We start from the raw sequence: 13,581 nt of genomic DNA on the forward strand, positions 1-13,581 counted from the left end.
ACAGGGGAGGAGATATTAATAATACTCTGAGTAAAAGAGAATGTTTTGGGATTTTCACCCTCCAGACATTATTTCTTAGAGGACTTAATGATGAAATGCCTATGTATGTTATGTTGTGAATTTGAACATGAAATATGTGTCTATTGTAGATTATTCTGACGTTTTTCGTACGATGTACCCAATGACTAATGAAAACTTGCTATGTCCTCATTGAGATTTTACAGACGTGTTCAATACGCCTTATTTATACACTTTTGTAATATTTATGAAATGCATATTGTTATATTTGGTAGCACTTATTTGTTTTTCCTTTGCCTCCAATCCCCTTCGATGTGTAGAACGGATGTGGGTGGGGCCAGGTCTACATAAGGGTGCAAATTTTAAAAAATCACAAAAACTCTGACGAAGGCCGTGTGGCCGATACGTAAGCTTATTAAATATCGGTGATACTATCAAGAGCAGTGTGCGGTTTCCTCTTTCCTTCAATTTGTTCAATTGTTGCCATGCACCTGCAAATAAGATTGCTCAGATGGGCGAGTGCCTTTTGAAATTTAATGGAACCCAAAAGGGTTCTACCTGGAACCGAAAGGTTCTATCTGGAACCAAAAAGGGTTCTTCAAAGAGTTATCCTATGGGGACAGCCGAAGAACCTATTGTCACTGAAAGGGCAACCTACACGCCTGGTCTGAAATGACCTAACTACCTGTAGCAACAAATGACCTTGTTAGTGTATGGAAAAATCATTTATATTGATATAATGGAACCACAATACTGAGTAAAAGATGGTGCAACATGCAAAATTCCACCTGAACAAATCTGGTTTTCCGCATGCATTTAGTTTGTGTAACAGTGTTTCTCTCAACAACACCTCAACCCGAGACTTGATATCCAGTCTTCCTCTCCTCAGTCAGAACTAGATGAGACAAGACTTTGAAAAAAGTGACATTGTGAGACTACCTCAACCCTAACCATGTAGATCTCAATCAGAACCCCTCCCTCAAACATCTCTCTCCTTCTTTCTGCAGTTCCCTGTGGGCAGACGGTCAGCCTGTGACATCTACTGGCATGGAGTGTCCTTCCATAACAACGATAACATCCTCTCTGGACAGGTCAACAAGTTCCCAGGTATGCTGATCTGACTGAAAAAAGCTACACTGTATGTTGTCACAGTGTTTCCCATAGATTGTTTTCCAGGTCCCCAAATCAACATCCTTTAACCAAAAATATCAATTGATTAGCCAGTAAATTAAGCCTTTACAATGGTACAGAGGGAAACACTGTTGTCAGTCAGGTTTCGTGTATGTAGGGTCTATGGATCCTGTTATGCTATTGTGTGAGCCCTAAGCACAGCTGTGTTAAGTTATGGACAGGGGGCAGCATTTCCACTTTGAACGAATTGCGTACCCAAACGGAATTTCCTCCTACTCTGCCCCAGAAGGTAATACATGCATATTATTATTACTATTGTATAGAAAACACTCTGAAGTTTCTAAAACTGTTTGAATTATGTCTGTAAGTAGAACAGAACTCATTTGGCAGACAAAAACCTGAGAAGACTTCCAAACAGGAAGTGAGAACTCGATTTTCAAAACAGTGCCAAATGATACCCCATATAGTTATGGATAAGCAAACACTTCCTAGGGCTTCCACTAGATGTCACCGTCTTTAGATTTTGGTTATATGATTCTACTATAAAGGAGGGGCTCATAGGAGCTATTTTACTGAGTGGTTTTCAGAAATTCTCAGTCTCATTTTGCGCGCGAGCGAGAGAGAGTGCTCTCGTTCCAATGCTCTTTCTTCAGACAATGAAATTCTCCGGTTGGATCCTTATTGATGATTAATGTTAAACACATCCTAAATATGAATTGCATACATCATTTGACTTGTTTCTACGACCTGTAACGGAACTTTTTGAGTTTTGGTCTGGAGGGATTGCTCGTGCGTCATGAAAATGAATTCGTGGGCTGAACATGCTAACAACAAGTGGCTAAATGATGGGCTTTATGGAACTTTTCAGTCATTTATTGTCGAACTGGGAATCCTGGGAGTGCCTTCTGATGAAGTTATTCGAAGGTAAGTGCATATTTATAGTGTTTTTGTAGCTTCTGTTGACGCCAAAATGGCGACTATTTCTTTGGCTGGATTGTGCTCTGAGCTCCGTTCTCAGATTATTCTTTTTCCGTAAAGTTTATTTTGAAATCTGACACAGCGGTTGCATAGAGGATAAGTTTATCTTTAATTTTGTGAATAACACTTGCATCTTTTATCAATGTTTATTATGAGTATTTCTGCAAAATCACCGGATGTTTTGGAATCAAAACATTACTGCACGTAACGCGCCAATGTAAACTGAGATTTTTTTATATGCACATTATCGAACAAAACATAAATGTATTGTGTAATATGATGTCATATGACTCATCTGATGAAGAATTTCAAAGGTTAGTGATTAATTTTATCTCTATTTGTGGGTTTTGTGAAAGCTATCTTGCTGTGAAAAAATGTCTGTGCTTTTTTGGATTTGGTGGTGAGCTAACATAAATATATGTTGTGTTTTCGCTGTAAAACATTTAAAAAATCGGACACGTTGGCTGGATTCACAAGATGTTTATCTTTCATTTGCTGTATTGGACTTGTTAATGTGTGAAAGTTAAATATTTCAAAATAATATTTTTAGAATTTCGCGCGCTGCCTTTTCAGCGGAATGTTGTGGGTGTTCTGCTAGCGGAACCCCTGGGCCAGAAAGGTTAATGCCTTGTCATGCCACGGTAATAAACCCAGCATTAGGAGTGAGGAGGATTATTATATTGTGTGAGGAAGCTGGAGCATGCTACACCTGGCCATCACCTCATATATGTGGCAAGGCTTGCAAACCATTACAGACTACAAAAGGGAAGCACTGCCGAGAGCTAACCAGTGACACGAGCCAAACTACTTCTATGCTCGCTTGGAGGCAAATAACACTGAAACATGCATGAGAGCACCAGCTGTACCCGGAAGACTGTGTGATCACGCTCTCCGCAGCCGATGTGAGTAAGACCTTTAGACAGGTCAACATTCACAAGGCCACAGGGCCAGACGGATTACCAGAACGTGTACTGCGAGCATGCGTTGAGCAAATAGCAAATGTCTTCACTGACATTTTCAATCTCTTCCTGTCCGAGTCTGTAATACAGCATGCATTTTAAGCAGACCACCATAGTGCCTGTGCCCAGGAACACTAAGGTAACCTCCCTAAATGACTACCGACCCGCAGCACTCACGTCTGTAGCCACGAAGTGCTTTGAAAGGCTGGTCATGACACATCAACACTATCATGCCAGAAACCCTAGACCCACTCCAATTTGCATACCGCCCCAACAGATCCACAGATGATGCAATCCCTATTGCACTCCACACTGCCCTTTCCCACCTGGACAAAAGAAATACCATTGTGAGAATGCTATTCATTGATCCTACCTGAGGAGTACTACTTCTATCACCGCTCCTGGATCCTACCTGAGGAGTACTACTTCTATCACCGCTCCTGGATCCTACCTGAGGAGTAGTACTTCTATCACCGCTCCTGGATCCTACCTGAGGAGTAGTACTTCTATCACCGCTCCTGGATCCTACCTGAGGAGTAGTACTTCTATCACCGCTCCTGGATCCTACCTGAGGAGTAGTACTTTTATCACCGCTCCTGGATCCTACCTGAGGAGTACTACTTCTATCACCGCTCCTGGATCCTACCTGAGGAGTAGTACTTCTATCACCGCTCCTGGATCCTACCTGGGGAGTACAACTTCTATCTCCGTTCCTGGATCCTGCCTGAGGAGTACAACTTCTATCCCCGCTCCTGGATCCTACCTGAGGAGTACTACTTCTATCACCGCTCCTGGATCCTGCCTGAGGAGTACAACTTCTACCACCGCTCCTGGATCCTGCCTGAGGAGTACAACTTCTATCCCCGCTCCTGGATCCTACCTGGGGAGTACTACTTCTACCACCGCTCCTGGATCCTACCTGAGGAGTACTACTTCTATCCCCGCTCCTGGATCCTGCCTGAGGAGTACAACTTCTACCACCGCTCCTGGATCCTACCTGAGGAGTACTACTTCTACCACCGCTCCTGGATCCTGCCTGAGGAGTACTACTTCTACCACCGCTCCTGGAACCTACCTGAGGAGTACAACTTCTACCACCGCTCCTGGATCCTACCTGAGGAGTACAACTTCTACCACCGCTCCTGGATCCTACCTGAGGAGTACAACTTCTATCCCCGCTCCTGGATCCTACCTGAGGAGTACAACTTCTACCACCGCTCCTGGATCCTACCTGAGGAGTACAACTTCTACCACCGCTCCTGGATCCTACCTGAGGAGTACAACTTCTACCACCGCTCCTGGATCCTACCTGAGGAGTACAACTTCTATCCCCGCTCCTGGATCCTACCTGAGGAGTACAACTTCTACCACCGCTCCTGGATCCTACCTGAGGAGTACAACTTCTATCTCCGCTCCTGGATCCTGCCTGAGGAGTACAACTTCTATCCCCGCTCCTGGGTCCTGCCTGAGGAGTACAACTTCTATCTCCGCTCCTGGATCCTACCTGGGGAGTACAACTTCTATCCCCACTCCTGGATCCTGCCTGAGGAGTACAACTTCTATCTCCGCTCCTGGATCCTACCTGGGGAGTACAACTTCTATCACCGCTCCTGGATCCTGCCTGAGGAGTACAACTTCTATCCCCGCTCCTGGATCCTACCTGGGGAGTACAACTTCTATCCCCGCTCCTGGATCCTGCCTGAGGAGTACAACTTCTATCTCCGCTCCTGGATCCTACCTGGGGAGTACAACTTCTATCCCCGCTCCTGGATACTACCTGGGGAGTACTACTTCTACCACCGCTCCTGGATCCTACCTGGGGAGTACTACTTCTATTCTCAGGGAGTGCAGGACACATTAATCACTCAGCCACATGGATCACTCAGCCTCGAAGCAGCCATTATCAGAGCTCTCTCACCACCCCATCTGCATTTACACAGGCAGCCCAATTTTGATATTTTGCCCAATTATTGGTCTTTTGACCAGTCAGATCAGATATGTTGCCAATAGTTGGGCAAAAGATCAGAATTGGGATGCCTGTTTAAACGCAGCCTCTGTCACTCTCCCCACCACTGTTTTCAGCTGCGCTGTAAGACTATTTCCCCATAACAACAGAGAAAACTGTACTCCATAGTGGAACAGGGCCATTCACTCCCCAATGGCATACAGTCAAAAGGCTGAGCGCTTGTCCTCAATTGGATGTTGTCAAACAGTGCAAGCCCTCTCTGACTCCTCTGAGTCAATGATGCGGTATTACTAACTTTCCTTTGCACGGTTTGGAGATGTACCACTAACCCATCAAGTGTACATCTGTTGTAAATGGCAATCTAAAAAGTATGTATTTATTTAACCTTTATTTATCTAGGCAAGTCAGTTAAGAACGAATTATTATTTTACAATGATGGCCTACCCCGGCCAAACCCTCCCCTAACCCGGACGACGCTGGGCCAATTGTGCACCGCCCTATGGGACTCCCAATCACGGCCGGTTGTGATACAGCCCACGATCGAACCAGAGTCTGTAGTGACGCCTCTAGCACTGAGATGCAGTGCCTTAGACCGCTGCACCACTCAGGAGCACGACTCACGAGGAACAGTTTTCCTTTAATTGTTTCATACAAACTAGTAGTTCACTGCCCTTTGTGCAATAGTGAATGACTTGCTCTCTAATAGGCTGTGACACACCCTGGTCACTACCATACCACAGGAAACCACACACAAACCACACAAATAGCTGTGTCACACCACACACACACACACACACACACACACACACACACACACACACACACACACACACACACACACACACACACACACACACACACACACACACACACACACACACACACACACACACCACTCTCATACACATCCCACTCAAACCCCTGTCCACCCCCTTCCCTCTACTCATCCCTTAGTGAACCCTCAGCATTGGCACGCATGATTAATTCAGAACAGCTAGAGGGAAAGGTCAGAGGTCAAGCTAATAAGTGTTAATGGTGTTTGACGTTCAGAGGTCACAGTGACTTTGAGAGGGTGTGTCCTCAGACAGCCGGGATTTACTGGGTAGGGGAATTAACTTACGTCATTGCCTGAGATACAGCTCAGCTAGTCAAACAGAGGGGGGCACTAGAGCCCCTTTAAAAGGCTCTGCATCTTAACCACAGACAGGCTACAGGCAATGTTCCCTCTAATGTTTTTGGGCACTGAGCAAATTTCTGGGCTTATGAGCAGAAACTTGAACATTGTGAGAATTTTGTGCAACTTCCAGCGCGCAATTACAGTGAAAACTGAGGCTGTACACGCTTTAAGCTACAGTTTTAGACAGTAGCCAATAGGCTACTGTGGCTTTTTGAGCATATTAGAGTGGCCTAGCAACAAAATCAATGGAGCAAATCGCATTTCAATCAGGATCTCAGCGATCACTGCCTCATTGCCTGTATCCGCTATGGGTCCGCGGTCAAACGACCACCCCTCATCACTGTCAAACGCTCCATAAAACACTTCTGCGAGCAGGCCTTTCTAAACGACCTGGCCCGGGTATCCTGGAAGGATATTGACCTCATCCTGTCAGTCGAGGATGCCTGGTCGTTCTTTAAAAGTAATTTCCTCACCATCGTAAATAAGCATGCCCCTTTCAAAAAATGCAGAACTAAGAACAGATATAGCCCTTGGTTCACACCAGACCTGACTGCCCTTGACCAGCACAAAAACATCCTGTGACGGACTGCAATAGGATCGAATAGTCCCCGCGATATGCAACTGTTCAGGGAAGTCAGGAACCAATACACGCAGTCAGTCAGGAAAGCAAAGGCTAGCTTTTTCAAACAGAAATTTGCATTCTGTAGCTCTAACTCCAAAAAGTTTTGGGACACTGTAAAGTCCGTGGAGACCAAGAGCACCTCCTCCCAGCTGCCCACTGCTCTGAGGCTAGGTAACACGGTCACCGCCGATAAATCCATGATAATCGAACATTTCAATAAGCATTTCTCAACGGCTGGCCATGCCTTCTTCCTGGCTACTCCAACCCTGACCAACAGCTCCACCCCCCCCCCCGCAGCTACTCGCCCAAGCCTCCCCAGCTTCTTCTTCACCCAAATCCAGATAGCAGATGTTCTGAAAGAACTGCAAAACCTGGACCCGTACAAATCAGCTGGGCTAGACAATCTGGACCCTCTCTTTCTAAAACTATCCGCCGCCATTGTTGCAACCCCTATTACCATCCTGTTCAACCTCTCTTTCGTATTGTCCGAGATGCCTAAAGATTGGAAAGCTGCCGCGGTCATCCCCCTCTTCAAAAGGGGTGACACCCTAGACCCAAACTTTTACAGACCTATATCCATCCTGCCCTGCCTATCTAAAGTCTTTGAAAGCCAAGTTAATAAACAGATCACTGACCATTTCGAATCGCACCGTACCTTCTCCACTGTGCTATCAGGTTTCCGAGCCGGTCACGGGTACACCTCAGCCACGCGCAAGGTACTAAACGATATCATAACCACCATCGATAAACGACAGTACTGTGCAGTCGTCTTCGTCGACCCGGCCAAGGCTTTCGACTCTGTCAATCACCGTATTCTTATCGGCAGACTCAATACCCTTGGTTTTTCTAATGACTACCTCGCCTGGTTCACCAACTACTTTGCAGACAGAGTTCAGTGTCTCAAATCGGAGGGCATGTTGTCCGGACCTCTGGCAGTTTCTATGGGGGTACCACAGGGTTCAATTCTCGGGCCGACTCTTTTCTCTGTATATGTCAATGATGTCGCTCTTGCTGCGGGCGATTCCCTGATCCACATCTACGCAGATGACACCATTCTGTATACTTCTGGCCCTTCCTTGGATACTGTGCTAACTAACCTCCAAACGAGCTTCAATGCCATACAACACTCCTTCCGTGGCCTCCAACTGCTCTTAAATGCTAGTAAAACCAAAAGCATGCTTTTCAACCGTTCGCTTCCCGCACCTGCCCGCCCGACTAGCATCACCACTCTGGACGGTTCCGACTTAGAATATGTGGACATCTATAAATACCTAGGTGTCTGGTTAGACTGTAAACTCTCCTTCCAGACTCATATTAAACATCTCCAATCCAAAATCAAATCTAGATTCGGCTTTCTATTTCGCAACAAAGCCTCCTTCACTCACGCCGCCAAACTTACCCTCGTAAAACTGACTATCCTACCGATCCTCGACTTCGGCGATGTCATCTACAAAATAGCTTCCAATACTCTACTCAGCAAACTGGATGCAGTCTATCACAGTGCCATCCGTTCTGTTACCAAATCACCTTATACCACCCACCACTGCAACCTGTATGCTCTAGTCGGCTGGCCCTCGCTACATATTCGTCGCCAGAAATTATACAATTATTTTAGCACAGATGAAAACTGTTGTTCTGATTAAAAAAGCAATAAACCTGGCCTTTAGACTAGTTGAGTATCTGGAGCATCAGCATTTGTGGGTTCGATTACAGGCTCAAAATGGCCAGAAACAAAGCACTTTCTTCTGAAACTCGTCAGTCTATTCTTGTTCTGAGAAATTAAGGCTATTCCATGCGAGAAATTGCCAAGAAACTAAAGATCTCGTACAAAGCTGTGTACTACTCCCTTCACAGAACAGCGCAAACCGGCTCTAACCAAAATAGAAAGAGGAGTGAGAGGCCCCGGTGCACAACTGAGCAAGAGGACAAGTACATTAGAATATCTAGTTTGAGAAACAGACGCCTCACAAGTCCTCAACTAGCAGCTTCATTAAATAGTACCCGCAAAACACCAGTCTCAACGTCAACACTGAAGAGGCGACTCTGGGATGCTGGCCTTCTAGGCAGAGTTGCAAAGAAAAAGCCATATCTCTGTCCAGTGTCTTTGTGCTTTTGACCATCTTAATCTTTTATTTTTATTGGCCAGTCTGAGATACGGCAATTTGGTTCTCAACTAGCCTACCTGGTTAAATAAAGGTAAAAGAAACCACAAAAAAAACAAGGACATTTCTAAGTGACCCCAAACTTTTGAACGGTAGAGTACATTGCAGTACATTGTATGAAATTGTATTTGCATTTTATTTACAAAATAAAATGCATTATTATTACCATGCAGAGAATTATGCAATGTAGGCTACCCGCTGGCTATTGGCTTATTTGCATAATCAAGCCTGTAATCAATACAACATTGCCCCTTTAAGAAACATGCTTTGCTCTGAGCTCAGATGGAAAAGTGCATCCACTCAGGCTGATTGAATGGTCTGGTCAATAGAATTCTACTCCCATGCTCTCTGGCTCTGCCTACAACTAGATCTCAATCATCTCAAATCTACAACTAGACTCAATCTTGCAAGTTAGATTTGTTTTTGTTTGTTGCATTAAAAGGGGCTGATATTATGTTGATTTGATCACATTAGAGAAAAATGTTGATCTCTATAGTGCAAACTAATGAAGCGAACTCAGTGAAGTTCAATCTCGTGCATCTCTGCGCTGGCTGGCATTTCTTCTGCTCTGCAGTCATGGAGGAGGTGCGTGGCTGCGCGCAGTTTAGAGGGAACGTTGTCTACAGGCATAGACTAACCTTGATAGAGCTGTGCCACAGGATACTATCAGAGCTTAGAGGGTTAAGTCTTAACATTTAAGTTGGTTTCAATTACTTACTTAAACAAGGTAGACCACGATTAGGAAAGAAATTGTGTGTAGTTAATATTAATTAATCCCAACCTAGGAAATTGCCCTAGATAAATATAAGCCCCAGATCTCAATATTTCGCCTTGGGATGTGGTGCTGAATGGGGCAAAATACTCTAGGGGCAGTGACAAGACACTGAGGTTCATTCATGAGAAAGTGAACAAGAGTAAGATAAGCAAGTAAGCATTTTGTTGGACGGTGTATACCATGCGTATCCTGTAGATACTACTAATAAAACTTGAAACTTGAACTTGAAATGTCTAGGCAAAGCGGGTAGCTAAATATCACTCGGCTTGTGTCAGTCTATCACTGTGTCACTTAGGTTACAGTAGGTGATAACAGGTACACTCTTAGAAAGAAAAGTGCTGTATATGTGGCCGATGTGAAATGGCTGGCTAGTTAGCGGTGGTGCGCGCTAGTGGTGGATACCTAGTCATTTTTTTGTCATAATTGCATGCGATCATCATTCTCAAAGCTGCTGTTTACTTCTAAGATCACTTTAGCACCGCCCTAAAAACACGATTCAAATTCGACACAAACCTTCAAATAGGTATGTAATGACACATTATATAAACTCTTTATAGTGTTTTATTTACATTTTAGAGGCGATAAGGTGGTAAGTTGGACAGATCGAGTGAAAAAAGCAATTTTCCCACACGACATCTGTCCTTCTCACTATCACGCATTCGTTTCGCTTCCCCACCCGCCATTTTTAAAAAGACCCGACATGGCTCATTGCCTGCTTGAATTATGCAGAAACGGGCAGTGTTCAGGTCATGTAATCGATTTTGTTGGAAAGGGGAGAAATTGTGCTTTACAATGGTATTGACATTACAGTTGATCTGGAAGTATTACGTTTTTTGGGGCGCTAAAATAAGGGCAATTGTACGGACCAAGGCGATGTACGAGTTTACGTACGAGACACTTGCGTTCAGTCTGCGTGGTCAATGCAGCATATGCAACACTGTTGATGACAACGATGCAGTTGTCACTTTGCTTTTTAATATAAATCTACCAGCATTCTATAATTACACTATTAGCTTGTGTTTCTTACATCTGCAAATAGCTAGTTTGTCTTTTCTTAGCAAGTTGTTCCTAAATATTGTTAGCCACTAATGCTAATCGCTAGCTAGCTAGATAATACATGTACTGAGTAAGAGCAAGCGTAATTAGCAATACAGCTGATACTGATAATGCAAGTGATTGTGTAGACCTAAATCAGCATGTTGTTTGTGCAACAGTGTCTTCTAAATTAAAGAGGTAAACGCAAAGCAAGAATATGTTAGCTACATGAAGCCAAAGATTATAGGGTCCCCTAGGAAACACCTATCAACACATTAGTTCCTACCCTGTCACAATAACTCCTCCCTGGAATTTTCATTCATTGTCATGTCAAACAACACTGTATTAAAAGTGCCCGCTATTATATTCTAACTATAGAATTAGAATAGACATTATATTCCCATGATTCCAACAGTTAACCCAAGTGTTTTGCTCTAAATCGCAAGTCAAATTGCAACATTTGGTTAAAAATAAGGCCCAGCCCTTATTTCTTGAGGGAAACCTGTTTTAGACTTCCAGAGATTTGAGACTGGGACGGAGGTTCACCTTCCAGCAGGACAATGACCCCCAGCACACTGCTAAAGCAACACTTAAGTGGTTTAAGGGGAATCCAATTGAGAATCTGTTGTATGACTTAAAGATTGCTGTACACTAGCGGAACCCATCCAACTTGAAGGAGCTGGAGCCGTTTTGTCTTGAAGAATGGGCAACAATCCCAGTGGCTAGATGTGCCAAGCTGATAGAGACATACCCCAAGAGACTTGCAGCTGTAATTGCTGCAAAAGGTGGCTCTACAAAGTATTGACTTTGCGGGGGGTGAATAGTTATGCACGCTCAAGTTTAGTTTTTTTGTCTTATTTCTTGTTTGTTTCACAATAATTTTTTTTTTGCATCTTCAAAGTGGTAGGCATATTGTGTAAATCAAATGATACAAACCCCCCAAAAAATCTATTTTCATTCCAGGTTGTAAGGCAACAAAATAGGAATAATGCCAAGGGGGGTGAATGCTTTTCCAAGCCACTGTATCGCCCAGCCCTAACTCAGAGGGGCTCCTTTACAATCAAGCTGATTTGGTCTCTTAAGTCTCAGTTCCCCTGTTACTAATCTGAGCATGACAGTTCCTTGTGTTTCACTCATACCAACTAGGAGGACTGGATTCACAGTCCTCTACACCAGCCTTGGCCATTGATGATGATTTAAAGTTTAAAGACCAGTGCTTAATTTACCCAACATCTTCACCCATTTAGACCTATGGATGGTCATTGTTTATGTTTTTCCAGTCAGTGAAATCAAAACAAATCAAATGTTATTGGTCACATGCACATGGTTAGCAGATGTTAATGCGAGTGTAGCGAAATGCTTGTGCTTCTAGTTCCGACCGTGCAGTAATATCTAACAAGTAAGTCTTATTACTACATAGTTAATGCTGACGCGTCCCTGAAGCCCACCTTCATCGCCAAGCCGGACAGGGGTTCCCAGGGGGATGGCACCTACCTCATCCGCGACCCCAGCGACCTCAGGGTTATAGCGGGATCACAGACAAGGCAGTCTGTGGTCCAGGAGTACATCCACAAGCCTCGTCTTATCGACAAGCTGAAGTTGGACATCCGTCTCTACGAGCTGGTCAAGTCCCTGGAGCTGCTGGAGATCTATATCGCTAAAGAGGGGCTGTCACGCTTCTGCACTGAGACATACCAGCTAGGAACATAGATAAGGATGTTATAACATGCTCATAATACATATATGCTACATTCATAAGAGGCTTCTGCACTGAGACATACCAGCTAGGAACATAGATAAGGATGTTATAACATGCTCATAATACATATATGCTACATTCATAAGAAGCTTCTGTACCGAGACATACCAGGTTGGAAGTTACAAAGGGACTTTGTAACATGTTCATAACCCCTTCATAACACATTCTGCACCGAGCAATAATCAAATCAAATCAAATCTTACATCAGCTGATATCTCAAAGTGCTGTACAGAAACCCAGCCTAAAACCCCAAACAGCAAGCAATGCAGGTGTAGAAGCACGGTGGCTAGGAAAAACTCCCTAGAAAGGCCAAAACCTAGGAAGAAACCTAGAGAGGAACCAGGCTATGAGGGGTGACCAGTCCTCTTCTGGCTGTGCCGGGTGGAGATTATAACAGAACATGGCCAAGATGTTCAAATGTTCATAAATTACCAGCGTGGTCAAATAATAATAATCACAGTAGTTGTCGAGGGTGCAGCAAGTCAGCACCTCAGGAGTAAATGTCAGTTGGCTTTTCATAGCCGATCATTAAGAGTATCTCTACCACTCCGGCAGTCTCTAGAGAGTTGAAAACAGCAGGTCTGGGACAGGTAGCACGTCCGGTGAACAGGTCAGGGTTCCATAGCCGCAGGCAGAACAGTGGAAACTGGAGCAGCAGCACGGCCAGGTGGACTGGGGACAGCAAGGAGTCATCATGCCAGGTAGTCATGAGGCATGGTCCTAGGGCTCAGGTCCTCCGAGAGAGAGAAAGAAAGAGAGAAAGAGAGAATTAGAGAGAGCATACTTAAATTCACACAGGACACCGGATAAGATAGGAGAAGTACTCCAGATATAACAAACTGACCCTAGCCCCCCGACACATAAACTACTGCAGCATTAATACTGGAGGCTGAGACAGGAGGGGTCAGGAGACACTGTGGCCCCATCCGATGATACCCCCGGACAGGGCCAAACAGGAAGGATATAACCCCACCCACTTTGCCAAAGCACAGCCCCCAC

The 13,581-nt window shown here is 44.5% G+C and overlaps 1 pseudogene; it reads left to right on the plus strand.

Moving 5' to 3' along the window:
- The window catches only part of LOC139543436 (tubulin polyglutamylase TTLL11-like), a 48,553-nt pseudogene that overhangs the window by 2,205 nt on the left and 32,767 nt on the right, over positions 1-13,581 (plus strand).

Source organism: Salvelinus alpinus, chromosome 18, assembly GCF_045679555.1.
Source record: "Salvelinus alpinus chromosome 18, SLU_Salpinus.1, whole genome shotgun sequence".
NCBI classification, from domain to species: Eukaryota; Metazoa; Chordata; class Actinopteri; order Salmoniformes; family Salmonidae; genus Salvelinus; species Salvelinus alpinus.